The following is a 6,598-nucleotide window of genomic DNA, read 5'->3' as shown; positions in this document are numbered from 1 at the left end:
TTATGGCGGATTGTGGTTACAAATAATTTCTGAGGCTCCTCGGGGAATATTCTGCCTCCTGATTTTCTGATCAGATATCCAACATTAAACCAGCATGTAGGGAGGCAAGTGGTGCAAAAAACAATGGGCGGCTATACCAGCAGTGGCAGCCAGAGGGCAGCAGTGCACAGCGAGTGTGGTGAGGCAGAAGAAGATGCCCGGGGGCAGTCCTCCTTCACTCCTTCATCTCGACTAATGTAGACGGCTGCAGGCACGCAGCCCCGTGTTGGGGTGGGGGGGGGGGGGGGGCACACCTGACGAGCTTGAAGTGACCTCACAGGCACACGTCCAATCACACGCTTCCTCGGTGTCCCTCCACCCTGATTGGAGAATTGCAGGCCTTTAGCTCAGACCACTGAACGAGTTACGGTAAAAAGGCGGCAGGCGGACCACCAAGCTACGTGATTTGTTGGGAAACGACTTTTCCTCCATGCGTGTGTCCCTTTTACCTTTTCACAACAGGTACGCCTCTTAAGTTATTTTGTAAATGGTTGACAAGAAATGCCCCCCAAACTGCAGTTTCCTAAACTTTTTGGGTTGCGGCCGTTGGGTCACACAGGGTGGCGGCTCATCATTGTGTCTTGTGTTGTTAAAGCAACTGACATCGGTCCGCTATGACGTCGGTGGCAATACTCCAAGGGGGGGGGGACCTCCCGAATTCCCCAGTCATCATACACTGAATCACAAAGACAATAATCAGGGCAAGATTGGGTCAAGAGAAAAAAAAAAACGTTTTAAGAAACCCACCGACCCTAAACGATCCCGTATCCTGTTAACCGCACGTCCCACAATACTCACCTCCGAGTACCTCGACAGTGATGGCCGGCAGACTTCTTAGGGGCTTACGGCTCACAGTCTGCAGCTTCCCTTCATTTTCTCGCCCGCTTCCCACCACTGCGAGGGCTGCACAGGAGCGCCCCCTTGTGCCCCTATAGATGTTCTAAATTTTTAGTGCGCAGGGATCAGAAAGAAGAAGGCAAAATCGTCACCAAAAATGAAAGCACACAATCGTCACGTGTAAAACGTTAAGCAGAAGTTAAAGGCCCCCCAATGCCAGAACAAAATATTTGGTAACTGAAAAGAGTCTGAATGGCAAAGTAAATACACTAACAGCGTTTTTATCCAAAGTGTTGTGTGACCAAAATGTCTGCAGATCCCCTTAAATGCAAGTCTGCCATGTGAAGTGTTTGAATTGTCATTTTAAACTGTGCTGCAGAGGGAGAAATCAAGTTAAAAATGGGTGTGTGTTCCAAAGGTGCTGTCTCAAAATAGTTTCCAAAGATGTCCACTAGAGGGGGATAACACCAACAAACCCCAGCTAGCAATAACGGCAAGCGCAGGACATTTTATTTTATACAGATGTGTGCGTAACGCAGCACTCAGTAACGAAAGAAGGCGCCGTGGAGCACAGAAGGCAAAAGGGGCTATCAGAAGCAGAATGTCCCATAACAGAAATCGGGACAAAAATGGAATAAACGGGATGAAAAGCCAATACGTTTATTTAAACAAAAGAAAAGCAGAAGCACTCAGCAACTCCGGAGCGCATTCACAATGAACTACCAGGAACTGCGAGAGGCCCTCTGGATTTATTGGGCAGAAGGCAGTGATGGCAGGTGGCTCGTTTCCCTGTGTGGATTTTTTTTTCTATTTCTCAAACTCAAATATTTGCCGATTAAATCGACAGAAGGCACTAATCGGCTCTCGTATAAATGTCAACGTGTGCGACATGCTGCCGCTAGGTGTGTGCCCATACTCCGGTTCACCGCAATTTTGTGATTGGTGGATTGATTTCTTATTTGAGTACCGCAAGCACCAAACCTTTCCCATTTGAAACACGGCATTTAAAACAATAGTAACATCCAAAACGTTAATTAAAACGTGGACAAAACAGTAAGCTGAATCACGTTGTTAAAAGTAAACGACACGCAGGAAAATCTCAGCTTCTGTTTGGGATCGAGCGTGAGGGAACCAGATTGGTTATTTAGCGGGGGAAGGCGTGTCCAAAGAATACTGTTGCATTCTGGGAGATGCAGTTTTTTTTTAAGTCATGAACTCGTAAAGATTGTCAGGCACGGTGGAGGAAAAAAAAACATTTGGCCAAGTCGAACGCTGAATAAGAGTGTAAGACTACATGGCTTTTGAATTTCTTTCATTTTAATAGCTTTGAGGACAAACATGACTATGAAATCGGTAAAAAAGAGTCCAATCTGACACCCATGCTCGATCTGCAATGCGCATGCGTACTAACGTTTTATTGCCTTGTTTTTGTACACATGCGTAGATTAGATTATTTGATTTCACAACCTGTCTTTACCGTTACGAACGTGTGGTATTATACGACATTAAATAACTACACATCGCATCCAGTTCGAATTTGTATTAACGAGAGTAAAACATCTTTCCAGTTTTACTTTGAACGACGGCAACTTTTGAATTTTCACATCCCGCAAACATGCTTCATGAAAACAGCATAATTTAAAGGAAGCGAGTAGTACCGTGTTAGCCATTATGAATGTTGAGAAAAGCCAAGCAAAATGACACCTTCTTCAGGTAAGATGTAATCTTGAATGTAATTGATTACATCTTGCCTGAAGAAGGGGCCCGAGTTGCCTCGAAAGCTTGCATATTGTAATCTTTTTAGTTAGCCAATAAAAGATGTCATTTTTCTTGGCTTATCTCTACATTAAAGGAAGCGAGAAAGTGAAACGCGAATTGCGTTGGCCTAAAAGTTTTATTCTATATGAAACCGAGCCTTCGAAATGTACATGGCAAATAAACATTTTTTCATTTAACCACCTAGAAAAATATTGTGCCGGTAAGTGCGCATGCTGGCACTCAGGCCTGCCTGAAAGTAGTGCGCATGCGTATTGAAAGCCGGACTGGAGGCGGTGCAAGCGCGATAGTGGGAGGGGAGAGGCCACAGATGGCGGAAGAGGAAATAGGAGGAGGAGGCGAGAGGGTCACGCTGGTGTTCTTCAGACATTGTAAGTTTTTGTCGTGTTCTGTCATGTACCTTTACACAATCGTTTTATATACAGGTTAAAAAACCACGAAACATTACATTGGCACATTTTCGATGTATCGATTGATAATTATGCTGCCGTGCACTACCGAGAACGAGCTTTTTTTTAATATACATCCGTTGGTACAGAACATGTCATTGCTATACTTTATTAACTTTATGTCTGCTTACAGTCTGTCAAGTCTGATTTTCAAAGCTGTCCATATATAAAAAAATACGTTTGGGCGTTTCAAGCTTTTTAGTAGCGGTCCCAGTTGCAATTTTCATTTATGTCTTTGACTGCCTTTCATAGACGTATGCAGGATTCTGGCTGCCAGTTTTACGTGGTGTCATTCATGATTCTGTAAGTCTACGTCTATTTCACGATCACACGCATGTTGGCATGTTTATTTCCACCAGCAAAAGTAAACAAATGCCTAGTGAAGTCCATGACAAATGTCATAATTCATTTTGCAGTAAAGATTAGAGTGGAAGATGCAATTATCTGGCTGCAGGATAAAACTGACAGCACTGTCAGGATTCTGTTGTCTGATTTCTCCAGCACCTTCAATACCATCCAGCAATCCACATTAAGGGGTAAACTCAGAGATATGCAGGTGGATGAGCCTGTGGTTGTCCTGGATGATGGACTATTTGTTGGGCAGACCACCATCTGTGAGACTCAAGGACTGTGTGGGCAACACTGGAAGAGCACCACAAGGAACAGGCCTGTCTGCTCCTCTCTTCACTCTGCACACCTCAGACTAGAAATATAACAGCAGGTCAGGTCACTTGCACAAAATCTCAGATGACTCTGCGCTTATAGGGTGTATTGATAAGGGGGGTTAGACAAAGGAGAGGAGGCAGGGGGAACTTTGTTTCCTGGTGCAAAGATGGATAGATAGATTATTAATCCCAGGGGGGAATTCACATACTCCAGCAGCAAAAAATATTAAATTAAAGAGTAATAAAAAATGCAGGTAAAAAACAGACAATAACTTGAATAATGTTCAACGTTTACCCCCTCTGGTGGAATTGAAGAGTCGCATAGTTTGGGGGAGGAATGATCTTCTCAGTCTGTCAGTGGAGCAGGACAGTGACAGCAGTCTGTCGCTGAAACTGCTCCTCTGTCTGGAGATGACACTGTTTAATGGATGTAGTGGATTCTCCATAATTGATAGGAGCCTGCTGAGTGCCCGTTGCTCTGCTACGGATGTCAAACCGTCCAGCTGTATGCCAACAATAGAGCCTGCCTTCCTCACCAGTTTGTCCAGGCGTGAGGCATCCTTCTTCTTAATGCTGCCTCCCCAGCACACCACTGCGTAGAAGAGGGCACTCGCCACAACCATCTGATAGAACATCTGAAGCATCTTACTGCAGATGTTGAAGGATGACAGTCTTCTAAGGATGTACAGGCGGCTCTGTCCTTTCTTGCACAGAGAATCAGTATTGGCAGTCCAGTCCAATTTATCGTCCAGCTGCACTGCCAGGTATTTATAGGTCTGTACCCTCTGCACACAGTCACCTCTGATGATCACGGGGTCCATGAGGGGCCTGGGCCTGCTAAAATCCACCACCAGTTCCTTGGTTTTGCTGGTGTTCAGTTGTAGGTGGTTTAAGTCGCACCATTTAACAAAGTCCTTGATTAGGTCCCTATACTCCTCCTCCTGCCCACTCCTGATGCAGCCCACGATAGCAGTGTTGTCAGCAAACCTTTGCACGTGGCAGGACTCCGAGTTATATTGGAAGTCCGATGTATATAGGCTGAACAGGACCAGAGAAAGTACAGTCCCCTGCGGCGCTCCTGTGTTGCTGACCACAATGTCAGATCTGCAATTCCCGAGACGCACATACTGAGAGAATTGTCTGCAACTTAACATCAGCAAAACTAAGGGACTGCTTATTGACTTTCACCGCACTAAAGAGCCTTCAGGGTGTGGATGTAGAGGTTGTCCACTCTTACAAGTACTTGGGGGTCCACATCAATGACAGGTTAGAATGAAATCAGAATACAGAAGAACTATAGATGAAAGGGTAGAGCAGACTATTTTTAGGAGCCTGTGTTAATTTATTATGGAAAGTGGCGTCCTTTACATCTTCTACACCTCAGTGATGGCCAGTGTGGTGTGCTGGGCTGGCAACAACACTTAAAGAGAGGCCCAGCAAATCAGCAGGCCAATGAAAGGGGCAGATTCAGTTATGGGGCACTCTCTGGACCTCCTGGAGGTTATAGCAGAGGAGAGAATTAAATGCTGCACATCCTCCGTCTGTGACACACCAACACTGAGGACTTTCAGCCAACAAATTATTGAGCAGACGTATGTCAGAAAACGCGACTGAGGGGGGCTCCTTTATACCAACAGCAATATGCCTGCAAACTGCATCACTGGGACTGCTACGGTAGAAGTTTTGTTTCTTTGTAATTTTCTACCTTTTTCATCATTCAGGGGGGGTTTGTTGTTTGCTGTAATGTAACATTTGTGGTGTCACCCATTGCACAGCTGCACTTGGGTCCTATTGGGATCTTGAGGTGGTTTGTTTTGTGGTGTCTCTATCTATCTATCTATCTATCTATCTATCTATCTATCTATCTATCTATCTATCTATCTATCTATCTATCTATCTATCTATTATATAGTGCCTTTCATCTATCTATCTATCTATCTATCTATCTATCTATCTATCTATCTATCTATCTATCTATCTATCTATCTATCTATTATATAGTGCCTTCTATCTATCTATCTATCTATCTATCTATCTATCTATCTATCTATCTATCTATCTATTATATAGTGCCTTTCATCTATCTATCTATCTATCTATCTATCTATCTATCTATCTATCTATCTATCTATCTATCTATCTATCTATCTATTATATAGTGCCTTTCATCTATCTATCTATCTATCTATCTATCTATCTATCTATCTATCTATCTATCTATCTATCTATCTATCTATCTATCTATCTATCTATCTATCTATCTATCTATTTATTATATAGTGCCTTTCATCTATCTATCTATCTATCTATCTATCTATCTATCTATCTATCTATCTATCTATCTATCTATCTATCTATCTATCTATCTATTTATTATATAGTGCCTTTCATCTATCTATCTATCTATCTATCTATTATATAGTGCCTTTCATCTATCTATCTATCTATCTATCTATCTATCTATCTATCTATCTATCTATCTATTATATAGTGCCATCTATCTATCTATCTATCTATCTATCTATCTATCTATCTATCTATCTATCTATCTATCTATCTATCTATTATATAGTGCCTTTCATCTATCTATCTATCTATCTATCTATCTATCTATCTATCTATCTATCTATCTATCTATCTATCTATCTATCTATCTATCTATTATATAGTGCCTTCTATCTATCTATCTATCTATCTATCTATCTATCTATCTATCTATCTATCTATCTATTATATAGTGCCTTTCATCTATCTATCTATCTATCTATCTATCTATCTATCTATCTATCTATCTATCTATCTATCTATCTATCTATTATATAGTGCCTTTCA

The 6,598-nt window shown here is 42.2% G+C and overlaps 1 protein-coding gene across 1 annotated transcript in view; it reads left to right on the top strand.

The window, feature by feature from the left end:
• Positions 1-2,963: 2,963 nt before the first annotated feature.
• The window catches only part of mmaa (metabolism of cobalamin associated A), a 42,681-nt gene continuing 39,046 nt past the window's right edge, over positions 2,964-6,598 (top strand). Inside the window, exon 1 of the mRNA XM_028802725.2 lies at positions 2,964-3,023. The gene's annotated coding sequence lies outside the window, so the exon portion shown is untranslated. The remainder of the gene's footprint in view (positions 3,024-6,598) is intronic.

This window comes from Erpetoichthys calabaricus, chromosome 5 (assembly GCF_900747795.2).
Source record: "Erpetoichthys calabaricus chromosome 5, fErpCal1.3, whole genome shotgun sequence".
Classification (NCBI taxonomy): Eukaryota; Metazoa; Chordata; class Cladistia; order Polypteriformes; family Polypteridae; genus Erpetoichthys; species Erpetoichthys calabaricus.
The sequence above is the reverse complement of the archived record's forward strand: the minus strand, read 5'-3'. Positions and strand labels throughout refer to the sequence as shown.